The sequence below is a fragment of the Mustela erminea genome, chromosome X, assembly GCF_009829155.1.
Source record: "Mustela erminea isolate mMusErm1 chromosome X, mMusErm1.Pri, whole genome shotgun sequence".
Classification (NCBI taxonomy): domain Eukaryota; kingdom Metazoa; phylum Chordata; class Mammalia; order Carnivora; family Mustelidae; genus Mustela; species Mustela erminea.
This window is the reverse complement of record NC_045635.1, coordinates 121,507,528-121,535,472: the sequence shown is the minus strand read 5'-3', so window position 1 is coordinate 121,535,472 and position 27,945 is coordinate 121,507,528.

Sequence of the window (27,945 nt, the reverse complement as noted above, 5' to 3'; positions counted from 1 at the left end):
AAAGCATTTTGCAGTAGACATTAATTAGGCTGGGTTCTAATCCTCTGATTTTTTCTCGGAAACAGCATGATAAAATTTGCTATGCATTTAACCATTATGTGCCCAGAGAAAGGTAAAAGCAAAGCAAAATTAACACTTCCCAGTTTTTAGGATAGAAGAAGTGAGGAATTGGGGCACCTGAGTGGCTCAGTTGGTTGATCATCCAACTCTTGGTTTTGGCAAAGGTCATGATCTCAGGGTTGTGAGATCATGCCATGCGTGGGGCTCTGTGTTCAGTGGGGAATCTGCTTAGGATTCTCTCCCTCTTCCTCTGCCCCTTTCCCCACTTGTGTGCACATTCTCTCTCTCTCAAGTGAAAGAATAAATAAATCATTGAAAAAAAATAAATGAGGAATTGTTAAAAACAACTTGCTTAGGACCATCATAGTAATAATAAGTAATTATGTAACTGAATCTTAGGATGGGGGATGCCTTAACCCTTAAGCATACAGAATTTACCAGTTTAGCCAAAGGCAAATGTGTCAGTTCTCTTCTCATAACATTTAGGTATTACTATTTTATTTTTTAAAAGATTTTATTTATTTATTTGACAGAGATGGAGAGAGAGATCACAAATAGGCAGGGAGGCAGGCGGAGGGGGAGGGGAAGCAGGCCCCCTGCTGAGCAGAGAGTCCGATCCGGGGCTCAGTCCCAGGGCCCTGAGATCATGACCTGAGCCAAGGGTAGAGGTTTAACCCACTGAGCCATCCAGGTGCCCCTGAGGTATTATTTTTATTGCTTAGATATTAAAGGCACAAACATTTGAATGTAATTTTTTGAGTGAAGTTAAAAAAAAGTCTTTATATATATTGAATTTCTGTAGGCCTGTGGAGAAAATGCAATTTTTTGAAGATGCAATATTTTAAGTAGTCCAGTTAAATGTTTTTTACTCAAAATAGAAAGGATTTAATTACAAAGAAAAGGAGAAAGTTTTCCAAAGCTATGACAACTTTAGGTAGTTACGGCATCATAATACAAATCCTTTGAAGGTTGTGTTTAAGAATGCAACCTGACAAGTCCCTGGACTTTTTTTTTTTTTTTTACTGTCCTATTTACCAAAAAGGAATAGAACTAAGAAATAATACAGTGGGCTCCAAGCAGCATTTCAAATACTATCTTTTGTGTCTGACATCATTAGACACAAGACACTTATACAAACTAAGTGAATACCAATGTAAACTCATAGACTTCTGTGAGTTGTCACTTAAACTTTAGGGTTTGATATCCTAAAGCATATACTTTCTTTTTTTTTTTTCAAAAAGGTTTTTTTTATTAACATAATGTATTATTTGTTTCAGGGGTACAAGTCTGTGAATCATCAGTCTTACACAATTCACAGTGCTCACCACAGCACATCCCCTCCCCAGTGCCCATCCCCCAGCCACCCCATCCCTCCCACCCCCTTCCTTCCAGCAACCCTCAGTTCATTTCCTGAGATGAAGAGTCTCTTATGGTTGGTCTCCCTCTCTAGTTTTGTCTTATTTCATTTTTCCCTCCCTTCCTCTATGATCCTCTTTTCTGTTTCTCAAATTCTTCATATCAGTGAGATTGTATGATAATTATCTTTCTCTGATTGACTTATTTCAGTTAGCATAATACCCTCTAGTTCCATCCATGTCATTGTTGAAATGGGAAGATTTCATTTTTTTGGATGGCTGAGTAGTATTCCAGCACTCCACATCTTCTTTATCCATTCATCTGTTGATGGACATCTCAGCTCTTTCCATAGTTTGGCTGTTGTGGACATTGCTGCTATAAACATTGGGGCATAGATGCCCCTTTGGATCACTACATTTGTAGCTTTGGGGTAAAATCCCAGTAGTGCCATTGCTGGGTCATAGGGTAGCTCTATTTTCAACTTTTTGAGGAACCTCCATACTGTTTTCCAGAGTGGCTCTACCAGCTTGCATACCGGCCAGCAGTGTTAAGAGGGTTCCCCTTTCTCCACATCCTCACCAAGATCTGACTTGTTAATTTTAGCCATTCTGACTGTTATGAAGTGGTATCTTATTGTGGTTTTGATTTGTATTTTCCTGATGCCGAGTGATGTTGAGCAGTTTTCCATGTGTCTGTTGGCCATTTGGATGTCTTCTTTCGCAGAAATGTCTGTTCATGTCTTCTCCATTTCTTGATTGGATTATTTGTTCTTTGGGTGTTGAGTTTGGTAAGTTCTTTATAGATTTTTGATACTAGCCCTTTATCTGATATGGCATTTGCACATATCTTCTCCCATTCTGTCAGTTGTCTTTTGGTTTTGTTGACTGTTTCCTTTGCTGTGCCAAAGCTTTTGATCTTGACAAAGTCCAGTAGTTCATTTTTGCCCTTGCTTTCCTTGCCTTTGGCCATCTTTCTAAGAAGAAGTTGCTGTAGCTGAGGTTGAAGAGGTTGTTGCCTGTGTTGTCCTCAAGGATTTTGATGGATTCCTGTTTCACACTGAGGTCTTTCAACCATTTTGAGTCTATTTTTGTGCATGGTGTAAGGAAATGGTCCAGTTCCACTTTTTTGCACGTGGCTGTCCAATTTTCCCAACACCATTTGTTGAAGAGACTGTCTTTTTTCCATTGGACATTCTTTCCTGCTTTGTCGAAGATTAGTTGACCATAGTGATGAGAGTCCATTTCTGGGTTCTCTCTTCTGTTCCATCGATCTATGTGTCTGTTTTCGTGCCAGTACCTTACCAGCTTGATGACTACAGCTTTATAATAGAGCTTGGAGTCTGGAATTGTGATGCTGCCAGCTTTGCTTTTCTTTTGTAACATTCCTTTGGCTATTCCTCTGGCTTTTCTGTTTCCATATAAATTTTACGATTATTTGTTCCATTTCTTTGAAATAAGTTGGTGGCATTTTGATAGGGATTGCATTAAATGTGTAGATTGTTCTATGTAGCATAGACATTTTCACAATATTTGTTCTCCAGTCCATGAGCATGGAATATTTTTCCATTTCTTTGTGCCTTCCTCAGTTTCTTTTGTGAGTACTCTATAGTTTTCTTTTTTTTTTTTTTAAGATTTTATGATTTTATTTATTTGGCAGATGGAGATCATAGTAGGCTGAGAGGCAGGGCGGGGGGGGGGGGGCGGGGGAGAGCAGGCTCCCAGCCAAGCAGAGAGACCAATGCGAGGCTCGATCCCAGGACCCTGAGATCATGACCCAAGCCGAGGGCAGAGGGTTAACACACTGAGCCACCCAGGTGCCCTGAGTACTCTTTAGCTTTCTGAGCACAGATTCTTTGCCTCTTTGTTTTGATTTATTCCTAGGTATCTTATTGAGTACAATTATAAATGGAATACATGGAATTGACTCCTTAATTTCTCTTTCTTCTGTCTTGTGGTTGGTGTATAGAAATGCAACTGATTTCTGTGCATTGATTTTATATCCTCACACTTTTTGGAATTCCTATGTGAGTTCTAGTGGTTTTGGAGTGGAGTCTTTCAGGTTTTACACATAAAGTAATCATATACTTTCTTATTCTGGAATCCCAACCATGTATTTATGACATTTTTTGTTACTGAGACTGCTGGTGATTCCTTTTTGTCATCATGTTTCCTACAAAGTACCTGGAAAAGTAGCAATCTGTGAAAAATTCCAGCCAGTGGAAGGAAGTCCTTCCATTTTTGGGGAGGACCACTTTGTCTCCTGCCTCTTGAAAGGTCCTAGGAGACCCACCTGGTTCCATGTGCTCAAAGCAATCATCAGAGGAGGTAGATGCTTAGCTTGTAAGGTTCCTGGCTTCTGTGTTTACTTTTGCCTGAGAATATTTTCATATTTTCCCTGGTTGCTATGTAATTACTAGAATCATTAATTTATCTAATTAAAGGTTCTGCATACCTTTTCTGTAAGAGGGCAGATATCAGATATTTTAGGATTTCTGAGCTCTACAGTCCATTGCAGCCATAGACAATAAGTAAATGAATAGCTATAGCTGTGTTCCAATAAATATTTATTTATAGAAATAGGCAGGTTAGAAAACAATGACTAAGGATGGAATTTAAAACATCTGTGATGTCTCCTTTTCCTATTATTAATCTTTAGTAGGTTGAGATCAAGAAAAAAAAGAAATAAAATAGATTTAAAAAGGAATTAGAGATGAACCACATCATCAGAAAGGATGAATACCCAACTTTTGTAGCAACATGGACGGGACTGGAAGAGATTATGCTGAGTGAAATAAGTCAAGCAGAGGGAGTCAATTATCATATGGTTTCACTTATTTGTGGAGCATAACAAATAGCATGGAGGACATGGGGAGTTAAGAGAGAAGGGTGTTGGGGTAAATTGGAAGGGGAGGTGAACCACGAGAGACTATGGATTCTGAAAAACAATCTGAGTGGTTTGAAGTGGCGGGGGCATGGGAGGTCGGGGTACCAGGTGGTGGGTATTATAGAGGGCACGAATTGCATGGAGCACTGGGTGTGGTGAAAAAATAATGATACTGTTATGCTGAAAGTAAATAAATGAAAAAAAAGGAATTAGAGATGATGTCTGGGATTTACAAATTAGAGGCCACACTCACTGCTATTTGCAGGACTCTGTTTACTAGTATGATGCTCTATGATCTAAATGCAGAACACCAAGTCCTTGTCTCCAATAGCTCATCCTCATAACAATTTTATCTGCAGCTGTCACCTTTCTTCGGGTCTGTGTATTTCTCTTCCCGTTAAAGTATATGGTATACAAGGGAATCTTTCTTCACTAAGGAGTCTGTGTCATTTTTGTCTCTGCCAGATGACTTTTAACTTACTTATCTGGCTTTTGTGCCAAGTGCTAATGGAATTTGGGCACATGACCGTTGCCACATTAAACTTAGAGACATAAACTAATGCTTTTGCATGTTTATTGCTTCTCTTTGCCTACAGTTTCCTCTCCACTGCAGTCCATAAATAATAAGGCATATTTCAGGAGGGTCCTTTCCCCACCACTTAATCCTTTCCCCTTTAATGGCCCATAAATTTGACTACCATTTGCCTTGTTCTTTACTTTTATAAAACAGTGTTCTCATTTTCAAAAATGTTCTGAATAATTTAAAAGTTGTTTCAAAAGTATAATACTTTCCAAGGGACATCCAAAAAATTTGGGTTGGTTTTATAACTTTTAACTCCAGTGCCTCAATTAGTCTTCATTAATAGGTATATTTTGAGCATTTACTTTGGGCACAGCATTACATTAAACAGTGTAAAAAACTAGTATCTGTTGTCCAACTGTGAAACAAGTAGATAGAAATTTGAGACAAATATCAAAGGTACTTTTTCAGCTACCAATTAAATCAATTCAACAGAGGATATTGTCCATGATTATCTGCATACCACAGTCTGTTTTCTGATTTACTTTGCTAATGGAGATTTCAATTTAGTATTCTTACCACCAAATATACTGGTTTATTCTGAGAAAAACATCACCCAACCTAGTTATCTGGGTAGTGAAGATAGAAATATGAACTTTTCTGGTACAGCATGACATATTTGAAGCCTAATATTTCCTTAGCTGAGGATTTTTCCTATGTGTAAAATTAATTGTGTGGTTGAGATCACAGAGAATATGTAATTTTACATTCTTTATTGTTTTACTTTAAATATTTAATTAGTAATTTATTTTAGAGAGAGAGGGAGGGAGAGTGTGTACACATGCACGCGGGAGCCTGCAGGAGCCCGGGAGAGGGGCGGAGAGAGAGGGAGAGGGCGAGAGAATCTCAAGCAGACTTGGTGCTGAACTCTGAGCCAGAGGTGGGGCTTGATCTCACAACACTGAGATCACAATCTGAGCTGAAACTAAGAGAGGCCGCTTAATCAACTGAGCCATACGGACACCCCTTGATTGTTTTTACTTTAACACTATAAAATTACTTTCCCCATCTGATTATAAAATAACTTTGAATCATCTTTTTAATCATTGCCTGATATCGCAATGATAAATATCATTCCACTATTTTTTAAAGTTTTGTGTTTGTGTAATTATATATTAAAGTCTTAATTTTTTTAGAGCATTTTACATTCATAGCAAAATTGATAGGAAAGGTAGAGAGTTCACTAATACCCTACCTCTACACATGCATAGTCTCTCTCATTATAAACATTATTCATCTGAGTGGTACATTTGTTATAGCTGATAACCCTGAATTGATACATCATTATCACCCAAAGTCCATAATTTGCATTTGGGTTTATTTTTGATGTACATTCTATGCGTTTGGACAAATGTGTAATGACATATATCCATCATTGTGGTGTATTGTATTTTCACTGCCTCAAAAATCCTCTGTGTTCAGTCTGTTCATCCCTCCCTCCCAACCTTGTCAATCACTGATCTTTTTATTGCCTCCATAATTTTGCCTTTTCCAGAATGTCTTATAGTTGGAATAATAAAGTACTGAATGTCTGTTTTCCACCATGTAAATTATGATATAATAAAATATCTACCTATATCAAGATTTTCCCAAACTCGTGATTATTTTCATGAGCTAGATTCATACACATGCATTATTCAATGTTTTATTTTCAAAATTGGCTATCTTAGTAGGTATAAAGTAGAACCACATATTGTTACTTTGATGAGAAAAATTTGACTATTTTTTACATTTTTATTTCTTTAGTTTCTACTAATCTTGAACCTTTTTCCTCCGAACTTTTTAACAATTTGGTTTTCATCATTTGTGAATTCTCTCTGTTATGTCAGTTGCTCAATTGTACATGAAGGCTTTTAACATCTTTCTTAAACATTTATATTGAGTTTTTAGAATATGTTTTCATATTTATTACATTTCTCAGTATATTGTTGACCATTTAGCTTTTCTAGTTATAATTTGAAATTTGGAAATTTTGAGATTTATTTCAGTCATTTATATCAACATTACTTGTGATTTCTTTCTGTTAAGAAATTGAGGAAGACCCCCTTCCCATACTTGAAAAAATATTGATCTCTTGTTCTAGAATTTTGTTGATTAATTTTGCTTTTCTTTTTCTTTCTTTTTTTTTTAGATTTTATTTATTTATTTGACAGACAGAGATCACAAGCAGGCAGAGAGGCAGGCAGAGAGAGAGAGAGGGAAGCAGGCTCCCTGCTGAGCAGAGAGCCTGATGTGGGACTCGATCCCAGGACCCTGAGATCATGACCTGAGCCGAAGGCAGCGGCTTAACCCACTGAGCCACCCAGGTGCCCTGCTTTTATTTTTCTAATCCAGTTGGATTGTGTAAAATTAATAATAATATTAATAAAATAAAATTAATAAAATTAATAATAAAAGCAAAATTAATATACAAAACTAAAAATTAAAAAAAGCAAAATTAATATACAAAATAAATATTTTGGTACATGATTTAAAATAAAATGAATATGTAAACTCATTTCCCTAAATTAAGAAATAGTATCAGCATCATTTATCCTTTCCTCACTGCTTTATGATATTGTTCATCATGTATTACATTTTACATATGGCAAGATCTTTTTCTGAATTATGGAGCAGAGAGGTCTCCAAAATTTTTTGATCACATGCCTACCAATGCAAAGTATTTGTGTATGTTCCATTGATATAAGTACATTAGTTAAAAAAGATTTTATTTATTTATTTGACAGAGAGAGATCACAAGTAGGCAGAGAGGCAGGCAGAGAGGCAAGCAGAGAGAGGGGGAAGCAGGCTCCCCGCTGAGCAGGGAACCTGATGCGGGGCTTGATCCCGGGACCCTGAGATGATGACCTGAGCTGAAGGCAGAGGCTTAACCCACTGAGTCACCCAGGTGCCCCTATGTACATTAGTTTTATTATATACTTGTACTACTGTCAATTCATATGGTAACATTTATATTAATTTATATATTAAGATCAAGTAGAAATATACTTTTTAATATATTTTATCCCACCACTGGTAATTTTTTTGGGGAAATTATCATATGATTTCTATTATTTAAGCTTAATAACATGCTTTAATTTCCCTTATATTGAGTTTTCCCCTCAGGACTATTCTTTCTTCAGACATTTATTTGACATTCCCTTCTATGTAAACACATGTATCACTTTGTAAAGTTTCCTGAAAAATCCCATTTGGACTGTAATTGTGGTATCATTCAACTTATATTTTTTTTCTGTTGCCGTCTTTAGGTAGTCTTCTAATTCTCATTGTATAACTTTTGTCATCTTTATGTCTCTAGGTAGAATTTTGAAAATGACTGCAAGAAATGATTTATGTTACTTCTAGGGACTGTATATATGCATTTGCTACTATGGAGATTTGATATTTTCTTTTTTCCAAGTTATTTTTAATAGGCTACTGCATTTATAGGGTCACTGTATAATCTTACCATCCAAACCATTTCATTTATTTTTTTAAAAGATTTACTTATTTACTTAAGAGAGAGCACAGGTTGGGGGGGGGATCAGAGGGAGAGAATCTCAAGCAGACTCCCCGCCTGAGTGCAGAGCCTTGACCGAGCCACCCAAGTATCCCCCAAACCATTTCATCTGTGAGAGTGAAAGGGGCCACTATTGATTATAACACTGAGCAGCAGGCATAAATGAGACTCTCCTAGGGATACGAGGCCATTTGTTAACCAGGAACCCAGAAAACCTTCCACACTGAAGAATGTAAGTGTAGACAGTTCGTACAATAACTTTCTGTGGAGGGGAGGAATAAGAGAATTCTAGATGTAGGGCAACATAGAACCAAATAATGCTGTTTATTTTATTTTTAAAAAAGATTTTATTTGTTTGAGAGAGAGCACCCATAGTGGGGAAGCTGAGGGGGAGGAAGAGAAGGAGACTCCTCGCTGAGCTCAGAGCCTGATGCAAGGCTCAGGATCAGAACGCTGAGATGATGACTTGACCCAAACCAAAATCAAGAGTCAGTTGCTTAACTTACTGCACCACCAAGGTAGGCTGTTCAAATGTTGATAGGACATCAGTAAAAATAGAAATCTTCAAGTGATATTAGAAGATTGAGCAATTAATGATGAAAAGTATGTGATGAGGTCATGGGGGTAGGATTTTGACCACAGTAGGAATAAACCTTACACTTGGGAAAAGAGGAAAGGTAGCTTTGTATGCAAATAAATTTGAAGGTTGAGTCTAGGTAACTGATGTTTTCCAATCACCCTTCAAAGCATATAGCACTGTATAATACTGAAAATACTGAAAAAATTTATCAAAACCTCAGATAGCACCTGTATTGGAAAAGAGATTTAACATTTTTGTTTTTATTCCAGTCACAATGTCAGTGAAAATAATTGCTGATTAAAATAAACCTGCAATTGTATATGCATGTTTTTGTAATCTCCATCTATATACACTGTTATATTGTCATTTTACCTTTTTTTTGCCTTTAACTTTTAGGCCCCAAGTGTTCCAAAAATACACTCCTAACGGAAAGTTTACACATACATAAGAGACAGTGCACTCTGGCTTTTATTTCATTTCTCTCTTTTAAGCCTTCCTCACTCCTTTAATTCCATTACCTAAAACAGGTTTGCATAATTTTTGCTACATTAAGTTGTATTATTTGTGCATTCTCTGTAGCACTTCTGTTTGGCAGTGTACATTGTGTTTAGCCTAGGACTCAGACACATCTGAGCACATTTGAAGGGCCTATCAGGCAAAAACTCTGGGGATGCATTCTTCATGAGTGGCTGTGGAGTCTTCTTGGAAGGAATTCATCCAAAGGCAAGACACATTTTAGATACACAAATCACTTCAAGGACCTTGGGTCAGTAGACAATCTGAGTGATAAAAAATACACTGTACACAGCCTCATCCTCTCCAACCGGAGCTGGAAAATCCTGTCATGCAGAGCCTCTACCACTTCTAACAGCCCACTTCTTTCTCCCAGGAGCACTCATTCTTTGTTTGAAACCTTGAACTAGAGCCCTATGTTTCAGGCCTCCCTTTCTCTTCCCTCTCTTGTTCCTTCCTTTTTGCCAGCCCCACAGTTCTTATCCTGTGCAACTTCCTCTAGAAGTGACAGTAGATGCTAAAAGCTTTATGCTAGTCATCACCCTCATTACTTTAGAATTTAGGCTTACAAAGGGGACTACCACACTACATAGTTTCCAAACCAGGTTTGCCCGTAATGCCTGGCATTTGTTTTCCATCTTCACGGTTTTACCATACCTGTTGTATCACCTGTAATATCATTTACTAAACATTTTCCTTTGAAGCAACTCATGACTAACATCTCCACTCATCTTTATTTTGTTCTAGGCAGTAATAACATGAAATCACAGTTTTGATGTGCTAGCTACAGTTTTAGAATACCTGTGCATATTGTATTTAATGTATACAAAGACATATAACTATAAAAAAGTAGTGTAACAAACCCAACAGAGATATTTGGGGCAGACATGTTTTTCCTTCCAAATAAACTGATCCCATGGCAGCTATCTATTTTATTTACTGATGGGAGCGAGGGTTTCTCTTTCCTTACTTGTTCTACCATCTGCCTTAATTAATAAATGACTAGATTTGATAGAACATGTTTATGTTTTTTTTGAAGTAAGCCATTTTAAAGTCTTTCTTAACACTTACAAATAGGCATTCATTAAAAAAAAAGATTTCTGTATTTTTAGAGAAAGAGAGGACACAAATGTGAAGAAGGAGAGAGGCAGAGGGAGAGAATCTCTAGCAGATTCCTGGCTGAGTGTAGAGCCAGACACAGGGCTGATCTCAGGACCCTGAGATCATGACCAGCCCAAACCAAGAGTCATATGCTCAACTGACTGAGCCACCGAGGCCCTCCGCAAGTAGGCATTCTTATAAAGAAAAGAGCAGTTAGCACTGTCTTATTTTATCTAATAGTCAAAGTGATAAACTATGAAACAGTATCCCAGCAGGTATTTTTAAAGGATTTTTATTTATTTATTCATTTATTTGAGAGAGAGAGAGCATGAGAGGGGGAGGGTCAGAGGGAGAAGCAGGCTCTCCACTGAGCAGGGAGCCCGAGGTGGGACTCGATCCCTGGACTCCAGGATCAAGACCTGAGGTGAAGGCAGATGCTTAACTAACTGAGCCACCCAGGTGCCCCCAGCATCTGTTTTTAAGGATTGTTTGCTAAGGATAATTTATTGATTCTGAAACATTTAAAATAAAAGATCACCATATCAGATTTTTTTAAGGTTTTGTATTTGGAGTTGAAACGGGAAAGTGTTATTACAGAATAGATTTTCTTAGGCAACTATAATAACAAGGATCAAGACATCCAAGACTGAAAGAAAATTATTTGGCCATAAAAAGCCTTAAAAAGAATCCCTGCTGTTCATCACAGTACAAACTTTTCCGGAGTGTCACCAAACATATGAAAGCCATTTCTAACCATTTTCTCTAAAAATTTGAATCATACTAATAGACATATAGTATTAAAATGTTTTAGCTATTAGAGTTTACATGCTGACCTCCAAATTTCAGGAGAGAGATAAAGATCCATTGAGTTACTCTCCTTGCTACAGAGGCAGCATGAGATAGTATAGCACATCTTGAATCTCAGACTTAGTAACCATGTTATTTTAAATCTCTTCAGCATTGTTTACCTTGGTTTTCTTGGCTATAAAATGGGAACAATAGTGATTCTTCTCTGGAGTTTTTGTAACATAAATGATAGGATAAATATGCAATAGTTTTATGCAGTGCTATATACATCTATAAGTTTTCAGGGTTATTAGTATTGAGCCTTTCTTTGGGTATGGTTATAACACTTACAGATTTGGAAAAGAAATATTTGTCCTTACATTTCTGATGAAGGCATTTGGAAATCTTATTTTTTAGGAGGGATGTTGGTCACGTTGATATGTTCCATTTTTTAACTTGGTTCTGATTTTCTTTTAATAATTTTTTTGCATTTTTTTGGCAGTGGTTTCATTCTTTGGGTACCTGAGGCACTTGGAAAGTGTGTTAAAGCTGGATAACTACATTGGTTTAAAAAAAAAAAGACACCACAAACTGGTTATTTAAACAAGAGAGAAGGCTTGTTTCCCCATCATTTACTTTGATCTGCCATGTCATCAGCTCTAAACATCAGAGACTTTTCCGAGGATTAGCTTTGCTAACTTTCCACAGCTATAGACCCAGACCTACTGACCTATATTCACCAACTCTAACTGCTGTCTGAGTTTTGAAGATTACTACTTTTGTTATACAATAAAGCCTACATAATTTAATTCATTCAGTAAAAATTTCTTGCTCCCCTATCCTGGGATGGGGCTGTGCTGGATTCAAAGGTGAATATAATGACATAATTGATTTCAGAAAGGTCAGGATATAGTCATGGAGATGAAGTCATAAACAACCATAGTGCAGGGTGCCTGGGTGGCTCTATGGGTTAAGCCTCTGCCTTCAGCTCAGGTCATGTTCCCAGGGTCCTGGGATCGAGCCCCACGTCAGGCTCTCTGGTTAGCAGGGAGCCTGCTTCCCCCTCTCTCTCTCATCTGATAGATGATTTTTGTAAAGATGACTCATGTATCATCTTTATTAATGACAAAGTTGTTACTGGACAATGTCACTTGGGCATGAAAGCCAAAATCACTTCTATTACTGAATACCAGAATTAGTCGTATTTACCTGCCTAGTTACAAAAGATTATAGACTACTTACAGTCTCCACAGAAGGGAGAAGCCTTTTATGAAATTTACAACATGAAGAAAGAGAACATGATTTGAACATTGTGTAGGGTGAGGGAAAGACAGTGTAGAAGGGAAAGGTTGAAGATGAAAGTGGACATGAATGTTGAATGAAGGTTCTGGGAGAGACGGGCAGGCAGGGAGTAGATGCGTGAGGTGTGTGAAGGGTCCAGGGCCCAGAGTTAAAGGAGGCACTCATTCGCAGCGTTGTGTAAGTACAGCGCTGACACCACAAAAGTAAGCACTCCATAAATATTGTGCCCTGGGTACCTGCCTTGTTTTATCCTAGTCCTGGTCTTTCTGAAGAACATGAAATTGAAGGCACAGGGGAGAACTGGCCGTGAGAAAGCGCAGGGAGACTGGATGCGTGACGTGGGAATGGAGATGTCGGCAAATCATGGAGTAGTGTACAGGAGGGGAAGAGAGAACTCATGCGGCAGTCTTGTGTTTCCTGATGATAAACTAGAAGCAAAGTCAACAGCTTTAAATGAGCATAGAGTTTGAGAGTTGTGAATAGTGACAACATGCTGACAAAGGAGAAGGATACTCACAAGCAGTACTGAGGGCCTTGTTAAGACTGACAATTGGTCTTTATCATCGTTGGATCCTTCCCATTTGTGTGCAGATACCTGGGTTCATGAGTGGCAGATGCGTGGCATAGCACCAGTCCACAGGAGAGGTTTTACAAGCTCAGTATGAAGTGGATAGGAATAAACAGTGCAAGTGAGAGAGGGGTCTACATGATAAACCGTGGGAACCAGACTCTGTATAGAGACATGTATGGTACAGATGTTGTGTGATCGTTGTAAAAAAAAAGGTAAAATCAAGAGAGACAATAATGGTCTCAATGAAGCTAAAGAAGAGAGATGGTCAGAGTCAGGGTGGGTATGTGAGACCTGGGAAGAATACCAGTGATTTATTCCCATTCTTTTGGCAGACGAATCTATTCCAGAGTGTTTCTCAGTGAGGCCCTAGGTGCAGATGGCTGTGGATGTGTAGCAGTGAGTGTCAGTGACGCTTAAAAGATGAAGGAACCAAGAGGCCCAGTAGCAGCATGGTGAGTCCACACAGTGAATTGTCCTAGGGTGGTGGGTGGATTGAATCACAAATATTCCCAAATGTGCACTGATTATTAGTGACTGCCTTGGGAGGAGGCCTCTAGAAAACAGTAATCAGTGGGGTTAGAGCATGGTTTAGTGAGGTGGCATGAGTTTCAAAGAAGCAAAACTTTACTTTTTCTTTCAACGCAAGTGTAAAACTATGTAGGGATGTGGAATATTGGATAATAAACAAGCTCTGATTGAGAGAGCTTCGCAGAAATGTTGTCCTCTGAGGGAAGTCAGGTTTCATTTCACTTTAGTGACTAAGTTGACTTGAGGGGGATGTAGGAGCATACACTGAGTGAGGTTTATGACAGGTCTGGTGAAAAGAATGGGGTTTTTATGGGGGAGGAGAGGATGTGCTCTCGTCTTTTTGAAGGAAGTACAGAGTGGGATGGAGAAGAGAGTAATAGGGCCACGTGTGAACTCTGGTATCACTTTGACTTGGCTTCTGTCCTAGCTCCAGCAGTGAAAAGCCCTGTAATAGCAAACAAGTTGTTAACGTGAGTTCCTTGCTTGTAAAATGGAGTTATGTGCAGGTCATGGATTATTATAAAGAGTAGTGAATTAATGCATGTTTGCTGCTTAGCATGTAGTAAGTGCTAAATAAAGGTTACAATGGTGATGGTGATGCTGGTCAGTTACGGTAAGGAGATGACCAAAGATAATAGAGACATAAGGCCTAGCGGCATTAGCTGATTTAAGCTGGAATTAGAAACCTGGAAATGTTCATCTCTGTGGTATAGTATGGAATCCTGAGGCCACCATGTTGGAACATGGTGATGGGGCATTAGTTGGCATGCCAGAGCTGTCCGTCTGGTTCATTGGCTTTTCTCCTGGTGTTGGGACGCTGTAGCTCGGTCTTTTAGTAGTGGCAAGAGTAAAGTGGAAGTTGGAGGTGGGAAAGGAATGGACAAAGTTAGGGGGGCTCTTCTACCCACACCTTCTACTTTGCTGATGAGAGAAAAGTCCTATCTACATGAAGAGTGAGGGACTTGAAGGAAGGTAAATTAATTGCCATTTAAAATATATTCTGTTGTTATTCTGTGCTTTTGTAGAGTTGTCTCACAAGGATTCACTGTGGGTCTTAGCCCTACAAGGAAAGAACTCTGAGATCTATCATGTGTTGCTTCCATTTCAGTGAAGTAGTGCCGGTACCTAGTACCATCAGTCTTGGGAAGTGGAGTCTTCAATTCCAAGAATATTTGTTGAATCATCTCTATGTACTTGGTAACCCTGCTAGATCCGGGAGTTATCGGGAAATATATCTCACTGTTGAATCCTTCCCTGCAAACCCTGGGTTCTTGCATAAATCTTATGATTGAGCTACAGTATCCAATGGGGGAATAGGAAGCATCAAATCTACTAGTTTTGAAAGATCCTCTCAGCTTAGAATTGGATCAGTTAAGATATAAAAATCTGTCTCCAGTGTAAGGCTTGAACTATGTGACTTAAACTCCTAAATTCTTAGCCTTATCTACCATCTCCCTCCTCTATCTGATATACTTTAAAAATTGTGAAATGTATCAAAGACGGAGAAAGTGTGGAGGAGAACGTTATCGCTGAGACTCCGTATGTTTCCTTTGTACCAGGTATTGTTCTGTGTGCTTTACGTGTATCAACTCATTTAATCCATGAACAATGCTATGAGATAGGCTATTAGTAGTATTATTATTTTGCAGATAAAAACAGTCTCTAAGAGTTTATGTAATTTATTCAGGATCAACCAACTAGGAGGCAGTCTTCCTTTTAACCACTTACAATGTACTGCGTTTCATGTGTCATTGTTAACACTTGGTTATTTGCTTCAGATCTTTTTATAAAGAAATTACAGAATACAGTTTAAATCTCCTCATGAGGTACTCCTACCCAGTCTCTCCTCTTCTATCTACCTAAAGGTAACAACTATCCTGAATTCAGTGTTTATCAGTTATATGCATGTTTCTACAATTTCTCTCTGTATTTATACATAGATAATACATAGAAGTTTTTTTGGCCAACTTTGTATAGTTTATTTTTACTCTTAACAGTTTTTGAAATGTAGTCTTATGAATATATAGAGCTGGAATTTGCTCATTTTTATTATGTTAGAGAATATTCCAGTGAACATATACTGCCCCTGTTCTCTTATTTATGGCCCTGTCGTAGATAGCATTCTTGTTCCCAGTTCTTTACCACTCCCTATGTCCACACATTTTCAATGTGATTTTTAAATTTTTTCCATTAGAGACAGAATGTATTTTCCTGCCCAATTAATGTTTCTCTTGGCCATATGACTTGCATTGACACATGGAATGTTAGCAGGCATGACACAAGATGGGGCTTGAGATGTGCTTTTACATTTGAGCCTGCCTTCTTGTACTCCGCCAGCTTCGTGGCAGAAAAAAGCCTGGGCTAGTCCACTTGTCCAAGATAAAAAAGAGGCACATAGAGCAAATCCGTGGCCTGGAACCAAAACCAGATCAGCCTAGCAGAGATCATTAAGATCTCCTTAGGCAGCCTGCATACAAGTGAGCAAGAATAAATGAGGATTGCTTTGAGCCCCTGAATTTGGGGGTGGGCATAGCTAATTGAGACAGATTTTACATTTGTTTTTACTACTAGAAACAATTCTACTATAAGTATTGTGCAGGTTTCCTTGTATATGTGTGTCAGTTTCTCTGAGCTACACATCTAGAAGTTGAATCGCTATGTTAGAGAGTATGCACATTTTCAACTTTCCTAGGCACAGTGTTAGTTTCCTCTGCAAAGTAATTGTAACTAATGAACCATGTTTTGTTTGTTTCTTCACCACCTCACTAACAATTACTGTTTTCAGAATTTCATCTGTTTGCCATTCTTAGAGCTATTGAATGATAGCTCATTTTACTTCACATTTCTGTGATTACTAATGAGGTTTAACATATTTTTCATATTTATTGACTATTTGGATTTCATTCTGTGTGTGTTCTCTCTTTGCCCATTTTTCTGTTTATTTTAGAAGATTTTAAATGTTTCATTTTTCTCATTTATCTGCTCTTGATCCATTTATCCTATATCAGTAATTTCTTTTTTAATGCAGGTAATTGCTTTATTTATCTCTTTGAGCACCCTGAAGTCCTTTTTTTTAAAAAAAAAAAAAAGAGATTTTATTTGTTTATGTATTTATTTGAGAGAGAGAAATAGAGAGAGAGCACATGCATGAACAGGGCAGAGGCAGAAGCAGACTCCCCGCCGAGCAGGAAGCCTGACGCAGGACTGGATCCCAGGACCCTGGGATCATGACCTGAGCCAGAGGCAGAGACTTAACCAACTGAGCCACCCACGTGTCCCTAAAGTACTTTCTTTAACATCTTTCTCTAATTCAATGATCAGGACCTTTTCTGTAAAAGGCCAGACATGAAATATTGTAGGATTTGTGGACCAGACTCTGGGACAACTATGGAACTCTGCTTAAGTACTGTGAAGGCAGCCAGAGACCACACATAAATGAATGGGCGTGGCTGTGTTCCATTAAAATTGACAAAAACGGGCATTGAGCTGCATTTAGCATGAGGACCACGGGACTGACGCTCTACAACTAATTTCATCTGGAGTCAATTCCTATTCATGATTGATTTTGTTGATTATTCTTAGTAATATAGATCTCTACAGGCTTTATATTTTGGTTTTTAAGGGGAAGCTTTTTTATTTTTTTAAACAATTGCCTCTACCCAGTCACAGAGGCCTCCACTTCAGTCCAAAGTCAGGTAATTTTGGTGAAATATCACTCTGACAAAAGAGGTGATACTTCTTTCCTCTAGGCAATTTATTTGTATTATACATAATTGTGCCTTTGAATATATCATGCTCTGCGTTTCTGGCAGGGAAGGAAGGTTGGGGAATGAGGTAAACACATTTTCTCTAGTATGTTTTTCATTCTTGGAAACAGGACCTGTGTTTTATTTCTGTATGCCTAGTGACTAGAAAAATATTTGCTGAATTTCTTGGTACATTTTCATTATGAGTTTTAGAGGAATATAGATTTGAAAAAATAATCAAGTTGAATTAAAATATTTGATTTAAAAAGTTTCTTATCTTTCAGTATTATACATTGTTAATAGTGAAGTAGAGAAGCTGAAAAGGTATTGACAGACTCTTACTTTCTTACTACTTGGTTAATAAGAATTGACCTGGAATGAGTTCTTACTATAGAATAGTTCTATAGTAAGAATTCTTACTCTGACAGACTCATTTAAAGAATGTTAATACAGACAAGATTCCTCCTTTAGTATAGTAACAATGATTGTAATTAATTGTACATACATTTTATTTAAACATAATTTGAATCCGTTTACAGGAGAACCTTTGTACACAGAAAAAAACATTAAAGTGAATGAAAAGTTAGAAGTCTCAGAAGAGTTTCAAATGAAGTGATTAACACTGAGGACATAATTGAGAGGCTGTTGAAGGGATTATTTCAAAGAAATGTCTTTCAAATGAATTTCTTATTATATAGTAGTTAATTTTATTTTCTGACCTAAAAAGTCATTGAGGACTTGCTTATATGCCATTGATTATCAATTTGCTTAGTTTTTATTCTTTCTTAACTTAATGTCAGTATTACATAGTGGACCTTGCCTATTTTTAAGTGATTTTTACAGCATAATTTCTCTGTAAAGATATGCCACTTTTTCTTTCCCTGTATCTGTTAATATATTTTAAGTTAAATTCTGCACCATTATTTTACATCAGTGTGATCACAAGTTGGAGATAATGCAAAATTTTCAGAAACTATTTTACCAAAGAGTTTCAAATTGTCACTGTTCTGGAGTTTAGGATATCTCCTTGTTTTCCCATTTCCATTGAGGCTGACCTGTATTTATCGTAGCCAACAGATATAAGTTATATATGTGATCTATATGTATCTCTGACCAAAGGGTAAAAACAGATTATTCAATGTGCATTATTACCCACCCCACCAAAATAATCCCCATGAAATTATTTCAGAGAAAAAGGCTAACTCACTGTTGTAGTCACTTTGACTCCAGGGGGCAGTATAAAATAAGAAATAATAAGGCCTTACCAACTCACAGTTTGTATTTAATGTAATTATTAAAGCCAGAGGGAAATGATGGATTTTATGAAGCCAACCAGAATTTCATTGCATAAGTTATATCCTTCTGAGATGGCTCTTTAAGTGTGGGAGCCAGGGTGTCCATTTGAATTCTCATGGGGAGGCTAATAACTGCTTTCCTGCCATGTTTCAGTGTTCTCATCTGCAATCCTTCTACGATTTTAAAAAGATAATATAGTTTCTCTAGAGGACTTGTTAAAAAGTCCCTATATTTCAGATGGACCTTTCTTTATGTGTACATATGCACACATGAATAAGCAGGTTCCCACATACACATATCACATAGACAGCCAGAGATAAAAAGCTGTTAGCATACCATTATAGCGATATACTTAAGCAGGTGACATACTAAAATGGTGGTGACAAAAGCTAGTCATTAAGTATCTGTTTAATGGCAGGCTCCCTTCTAGGACCTTTATATGTTAAATCTCATTTGACCTTATAACAAAACCTCATTTTTACAGATAAGATAATTTAATCTTAGTAATTTACCCAAATACTGCCAGCTAGCAAATGGCTAATGAGGATTCAAAAACATACGTTTTTTTTATTATGGTAACCTATATGCCTATACCCTAGCATATATTTTTCGCAAGAAGAAATAAGTACCATTTGGAGACAGATTTTATGATCCCATTCTGTGTGTCTGTTTTAGTGCCACAGCAGTTATTTTAAAAGACTCTCAATTTTTGTTTGGGAAGAACAATTTTACCACTTCAGTATTTAGTCTTCACTTGCTAAAAATCACATCCCCAGACTAGTGAGTTATAAAAGCCTACCTTGCTCCACTCCTAAAGCAATTTTGGCCCCATGGCAGAGTCTCCTGTGTTCAACACATAGGTTCTGGTTGCACAGGCTAGACTTAGTTGAGTCATCGTATTAGCAAAATGTGTAAAGAGCATTTTTGGCTCAAGACCAAGGAATTAATGTCTGGCTGTTACTATCCTATGATCAGTTCATTATACATCCTGCCCTATATACTTCACAGAGCAGTGCTAAGGACATCTGAGAGGTTAAGTGCTTGACATTCTTTTTATTAAAAAAAAAAAAAAAAGCAAACAAACAGAGATCCACCTTTGTTTTAACCTTCACATTACCAAAGATCACTTACAGTGGTAATATGAGCGGAACAGTTAAATTAGGAATGAAGATTGAGAAATGATGGTTGTAAATTCCTGAGGAAGATGTGGGTTAAGCTACAAGGTAACCAGTGTTGATAAATATTGTAAAATATGTATTAATGCCTAGAATGATAGATTGTTACCTGTGATATGGACCATAAAGTTCACTTACTCAAACTCCCTCCTTTTCCAAATGTGGAGATTGACCCAGGAACAATCTTTAAATTGCTGATGTGTGTTCAATGTATAGAAAACCCATAAAAGAGTAATCATCATTATGATATCATTCCGTAAGAGTCACTGCTTACATGAGTATGACAATCCAGTCCCCAAACCTGGGTTATTGCTAGTTACGTATAACTAGTCTGTGTGTGTGTGTGTGTGTGTGTGCGCACGCATCATATTTAACAGGTATGTGCACGCATGTATGATACATACACATGCATGTATGTATGACACGCACGTGTGTATATATGTGTGCATATATACACAACTGTTAAACAGGACACATATTCAACAGGTATGTGCATGTATGTATGATACACACATGCATGTATGACACACATGTGTATACATGTGTGCACATATACACACAATACATACACATACCTGTTAAATATGACACATATTTAACAGGTATGTGTGTGCATGTATGGTACATACTGCTTACATGAGTATGACAATTTAGTCCCCAAACCTGGGTTATTGCTAGTTACATATAACTAGTCTCTGTGTGTGTGTCATATTTAATAGGCGTGTGCACGTATGTATGATACACATGCATGTATGTATGACACACACATGTGTATATATGTGCACATATATACACATCTGTTGAACAGGATACATATTTAACAGGTATGTGTATGTATGTATGATGCACACATCTATGTATGTATGATACACATGTGTATATATGTGGGCACATATACTCACAATACATGCACATGTATGTATGTATGTATGATACACACACATATATATACACACACATATACCTAGACATATATAACAGGAATTTTTGTTTTTGGAAGGGCTCCTTTGATTTGTAATTTATAATGATAATAAAATGATTGAGAATAAAGCAGTGTTCGGGTATGCGTTTATAATTCCCATTCAACAAGAAATGCTGAAACCCTGAAGAAGATATGACTCCCTGCTTTGCTCTTGAAACTTTTCTTAGACTCTTCATCCAGGTACTGCTTAGCATGTTGTTAGATCTGCACTTCAGGGTCTCACTGGCGATCCTGAAATGATGTCTTTCTTATAGTAGGATCTTAATTACTAATTGCAGAAGAGTCTATGTGTCTTCTGCATCTGGAATTGTTTAAAGTTCAGATTTTTAAATAACAACTCTTCCTCAATTGATTCCAAAGAAGGCTGTTTCCCTCTAAATTGGATCTGCACGATGACTTCTCATTACCCAGGAAATGGCTTATTTCTCTATTTGTACGGGTCTGCAGATTTCTGCTTCTCTGAACCTCTCCCTCTACAGCTAGTGATTTCCCTGCTGAGACAGTTGATGTAAGAGTGGGGGGATGGTTATATTCCTTTCAGTTTTGTGGGTAGCCTAGCATCTAGATTGGTATCTGATTTACAAAAGTATCTTCCAGTGGAAAGAGGCATACACACTATAGTACTTCATAGAAATACAATTCCATGTCCTCTGGCTATAGCAGGCCTGAAATTCACTCTTATAACCTTTTCATTTCTAGTTTACCTAATAAACACTGTGATTTTGGCCATTGATAACTATTAGGTTCATGTTTAATATCAGCTGAATAAATAAAGGCATTCAGAAGGGAACTCCTGTGTCTTCTCATACACATAGTCTCCACCTTTTAAGTACAGTAGAAACAACATCATTCCTATTAAAGGTATTCTTCCCCACTTACACTCTGTATCCCATCCATTTCTGCACACTCAAGAAAGGTAGACCTTCACTCAACTACCGTCTGTCCTGTGTCATCAGTTTCTCATTCTCTGCTGGATTGTTTGTAGGAGCAAAAAAGCATGCTCTAACATCTCCCGTTTTAAAGTTAAACTCTTTCTTCATGCCTTGCTTCTAAGTTCTGTCTTTCCATCACATCAGTACTTCCATGTTTGTATTCACCTCCATATTCAACATTATCTCTTTGAGCTTCCACACATTTAGGCTTGTGTCCCTTCCACTCCACTAAAAGTGCTCCGGTCCAGATCAACAACTTCCATGGTGCCAAGTGCAGGGATTAATGCTCAGTTATTCCACAGACCTGGCCAAGCCCACTATAAAATTCATCTCCTTTTGTGTTCTGTGACATCATATTCTCTTTACTGACTGCTATTTCTTGGTCTTCTTTATGTGCTCTTCTTCCTCTTTCTGAGGTTTACAGTTTGGAGTGTCTTACAATTTATACTTGGCCATCTCCCCCTTAACGACACTCACTTTTCAGTCTTATGATTGAATTCTATTTATATTACTATGATTTGCTGATTTATATTTTTAACTTGAATTCTTCATAAGTTCCAGACTTATATTCTCAGCTGCCTACATGCCATCTCCACTTGGAGAGCCTTCTTAAACTTACCATGGCCAAAAGTAAAGTTTGGATCTTTAGTCTAAACTAGAAGCAATGGGAAAACTAAACATTTAAATAAATAAAGCTGTTAGAAAAATAACCACAGTTGATTTCACTCTTTTCTTGGTGGACATTGATGCCCATTGTCTCTTTTTCTTCTTTATTTAGTCTGTTTCATTGCTCAGTGATACTTGTAGTAGTGGATAGTGAGGGGGAAGCGGAGTATCCAAATTGATTCAAGTCATGTGATGAGATAATGAAGAATTTCGTTGCTAACAAATTCATAGGATAATAGAATATTGATTAATAGGCTCACTCACGGAATGTTGGATCTCAAAGGTCCCTTATGGATCTCCTAGTACCATCTCATTTTACTGATTGGAAAATTGAGGCCTTGAAAAAAGAAAGCAGCTTCTTCAAGGTCACATCTTCCTGAGACATGCATAAGTGAAACACAAAACCAGTATGTCTAAAAGCTGCCTTTGTTCTCCACATGCAAAAAGCCATAAAGAAAGATTTCATTTTCCTGGCCTATGTTATCACTTGGGTTCTTCTAGTTTTGACATTTGTTCATTATCTGATTGGACTTCAATTGCAACCTGTCATGTTCTATATTTTTAAATTGCATTTATAGTATTTTAGATGACACTAGTACTTAGGGTTCAATTAGCAATAGACATTACTAATTTAACGGATAGTGAGTTTCTGTTTAGTTTGCATATTCTTTTGGTTTGTTCCTACTGAAGATTTTTTCAGTTTTCCTCTGTTATCAAGGCTTGACCAAAGGAAAAAAAAAAGCTTTAAATACCATCAGAGGCAGATCTAGGTTTTATGAGCCTGAAGCTAATACAACTGGGGCATCAAAATACAAAATGAAGGGTGAGAAAGAGTATTTTATAGGGCCAATATAAGTGAGAGGCCCTGAAGCTGAAGCTCCATTAATTTCACTGTAACCACCTCTGAAAGCCAGAACAAATAAATTAGCTAGGTAAATCAATATTTTTCATTGCACAGGGAAGAGAAGGGATGAAAGAAAGCTAATATTTTCTAAGTACCTACTGTGCGACTGGCATTATTCTAGGCACTTTACACATGGTGTCTTATTTAACCCTCACACAACTGTGAGGCTGATAATATATGTGGGCTGTGTTACGTAAGTTAGGCATGTCTAATACATGGCAAAAACGATTTGAACCTAGGTCTTTATGATTCCAAAACCTTCAAAACCATACTCTTCAATGAGAATAGTTGTTATCTCAAAGATCTTTTAATCACATTAAAAAATAGAAATATGATCAAATATAGGTATTGACAATAAGGGCTATAAGGGCTTCCACAGTCATAAAGGATAAGAGAAATACTCAAATAATGATAATTCAAGACCAAGCATTTTATTTGACGTGGCAAAGGTTTCCAGATAGAACCGTAAGTGTCTTGCCAATGTTCGGATGATTCTAAGAAATATAAAAATGAAGCAGATTTTTTTTTCTTCAAGTACTGCTTTTTTTTTTTTAAGATTTCATTTATTTGCCAGAGAGAGAGAGAGAGAGCTCACAAGCAGGGGGAGTAGGAGGCAGAGGGAGAAGCAGGCTCCCCACTGAGCAGGGAGCCCGATGCAGGACTCCATCCCAGGACCCTGGGATCATGACCTGAGCTGAAGGCAGAGGCTTAACCCACTGAGCCACCCAGGTGCCCCTCAGGCCCTGCTTTTAACCATATTTTCTCAGTCCCCCAGCCTATCCTTTAGCAACATCTTTAGCAGATTCTATTAATTTTCATCCATTTACATTTCTTCAGATTTTGTTCAATTTACTGTTAAAGTCCAGAAGCCATTTCTGCCTTCTGCTGCACTTGCAGACGAGAGCCATGACCCTGGCTGGTAGTAGGGAGTGGTGTGGAGACTCAGTGTCAACTGGTTCTGAGATGCATTTTACCTCCTTCCCTTTCCCAAATCAATTCTTTTGGTGTTGGGGAAAGGGGCGGGGGGTGGTATAATGGACACAGAGCGACACAGAGCTCTTCTTACATGACTTATTGTTCACCTTCTGTGACTGGGGATCCATTTATCCAGTTTGGTAGACTCTCCTTCTTTGTGGCCTTGTGTGTAGGCCACAGTGTGTGGCTTTCTTGAGGTGCTGTTTGAGTTCATCCTGGCTCCTTCTACCATTGAAGGTTACCTCAGAAAAGAGCAGTTTTGTCTTTCTTCAGTTCTTCAGGTAGAGAGACATCTTATTTCCTTTAGCTAGCCCTATAACTTCTATCCTTTGTGCTACTTTTCTCTTCTAAGTCCTCCCAGGTCCATGACTGAAAGAGTGTTTCTCATATTCTTCCAAGGCATACCTTGACATACTCTCTTTTGGCCCTGCTGTGGCAGACAACTCCATATTTAGAAATATCTGTACCAAAAAGATATGTTTCTATAATTTCTTATGCTTCCCAAGAACTCTTACACCATTCTCCTGTCTCATGGCATTATTAGGATGAGATTGCTGCTCATGCAGAACGTGGGAGGCATCTCTTCTTCTTGCAAACACCCCTAGTTTCTCTGACTGATTTTCTTAAAGCTGTCCCTTGGCCTGACTTGGCCTTTGTTAATGACAGATAGTGTACCATCCACTCTCCCATAGGGAAAGGAAGAAGTAATTTTCCATTTGAAACACTGTACAACTCATTAAGTTAGTGATTCTGCCCTTTATACTTCTTATATAGACCAGGGGAGGATTGAAGTACCTGCTACCAATTATTACCTCGTCAGTTAGAAAGGTGAGGTACCTAAAGGTTCATATCCAGCTTTGGGTTTTAGTTACTAATATTCTGTTCAAGGATTATTTAGACTAGTAGAGTTCATATCCATTTTTGATAAGGGAAAGAGCTGCCTAGCATGTCTGATAATTGTAATAGGTCTAGAGTTTCTAGAATTTAAAGAAATAATGATAGGCCTATTGTGATTAAATCGAGATAACTGAAAGCTGAAGTATCAGTAGTTTGTTTATGCATCCGTACATGTGGATGCCAAAGCATAATGGGTAGGAGTTTGGGTTCTGGGGTTCAAAAGACCTAGGTGCCCATTTCCTCATAGACATTTATATTAACTGCACAGACCATAGAATGTGCTATAGACTCAACGTACTTTTCCAAAATTCATACGTTGACACTTAATCCCCAGTGCTATGATATTGGGGGTGGGGCCTTTGAGACATGATTAGGTCATGAGGTTGGGACCCTCATGAATGAGATTAGTGCCTTTATAGAGGCCCTAGAGAGCTCCCTTGCCCCTTCTGCCATTTGAGGACACAGCAAGGACTCTCACCGGCCACTGAATCTGTTAGCACCTTGATCTGGACTTTCCAGCCTTCAGACCTGTGAGAAATAAATTTGTGCTGTTTATAAGCCACCCAATCTATGGTATTCTGTGACAGCAAGCCAAACAGACTAATACAGAATGTAATCACTTATATCTTGAAAATATTACATCAGTGGTTCTCAACCATGGCAGCATATTAAAGTCATCTAGGAATTTAAAACAAAAATACTCCTGGGGCACCTGGGTGGTTCAGTCAGTTAAGCATCTGACTCTTGATTTTGGCTCAGATCATAATCTCAGGGTCATGAAATCAAGCCCTGTGTCAAGTTCCACACTAGGCATGGAGCCTGCTTAAGATTCTGTCTCTCCTCCCTGTGTCCCTCTCCCCTCACATGCATTCTCTTTCTACCTCTCTCTCTCTCTCTTTCCCTCCATCAGAAAAATACTCATGCCAGGGCCCCACCCCAAAGCAATGAAGTCAGAATATCTGGAGATGTGACCTAGGCTTTGTTTCTAATGTGCAGCCACATTTATAAATCCACTAGATTAGATGAACCTATTTGTAATATTGTGTTCTTTGCAACAGAGAGAGCCTCTATAATAAGGCTACTGTGTTACACAACTCTGAGGAGCATAATTCCCAGCTTAGTCTATGTGATGACACTTACTGGAGTTGCACAATGCACAGCCTGTGTGACAATAAGTGATAATCCTGAAGAAAACTCTTTAGAAAATTACAAAGAAGTAAAACATCAGACTTCTTAAACACCCATTCATGTCCAATGGTTTTCTTTTCTTTTTTTTTAAATTTTTTATTTTTTATAAACATATATTTTTATCCCCAGGGGTACAGGTCTGTGAATCGCCAGGTTTACACACTTCACAGCACTCACCAAAGCACATTATTATGGGTATCCTCTATAAGAATTTGCCTGTGGAATAAGGGATGCCTAGGTGGCTCAGTCACTTAGGCATCTAACTCTTGATTTTGGCTCAGGTCATGATCTCAGGGTCATGGGATTGAGCCCTATGTTGGGCTCCACACTCAGTGGGGTGCCTGCTTGAGGATTCTCTCTCGTCCTCTCCCTTTGTCCCTCCCCCACACAATCTCTCTCTCAAATAAATCAGTACATCTTTTTTTTTTATTTATTTGACAGAGAAAGATCACAAGTAGGCAGAGAGAGAGAGAGGGAAGCAGGCTCCCTGCTGAGCGGAGATTCCCAACAAGGGACTCGATCCCAGGACCCCAAGATCATGACCCGAGCCGAAGGCAGTGGCCCAACCCTCTGAGCCACCCAGGTGCCCCAGTACATCTTTTTTTTTTAAAGAATTTGTCTGTGGATGCCATAGCACTGTACTTAAAATGTTTGGTTCTGGAAAATTAAATAATACAGGAAAACCTACTTGAACTAGGGAATGAGCTGAATCATTTGGTTGACAGTTCACTGAGCTTAAGGTTGGGTTGGTGAGAAATACACACAGCTTAGCATTTTCTGCTAACATTCCTCTACTCCAGGGGTCATTTTCTTTTCTTTTTTTTTTTGTGCAAAAAGGTGGTTTTATTTATTTTATTTTTTTAATTTAAATTCAGTTAATTAACATGTAACATATTATTAGGTTCAGAGATAGAGTTCAATAATTCATCAGTTGTATATAAAGTAAATTTCTTCTGTAAAGGATCAGAGAGTAAATGTGGCTTGGTAGTCCACAAAAGTTGTCAGTCACATATTCTTTATTTTTGGTAGCCCTTTAAAATACTGAAAGCCACTCATAGCTATAGACTACAAAAATAGGATGTGTGGGCTGTAGTTTGCTGAACGTCTGCAAGGATAAGGAGAAACTCTTAGAAACATTAATGCAGAAAGAATAAATTACCTAGAAGGGAAAAAATAATCGGATTGGAATTGGATTTCTCATTTGCAACACTGAAACTAGAAAGCTCTTGAAAAGCATCTACAGACTACTGATCAAAAAAATGCCACAACAAGTAGCACTCTTAGATCAAAGCAAAAGGACTCTTTGCCACAAACCTTGATCTTTAAAGGGAACACAGTGACCTTCCTCTGGGTATTACCTTCCTCACTGGGCAGTGAGTAGAATGAGTAAAGGGGCCATGTCCACTTGGAGCCAGTGTTCTAGGG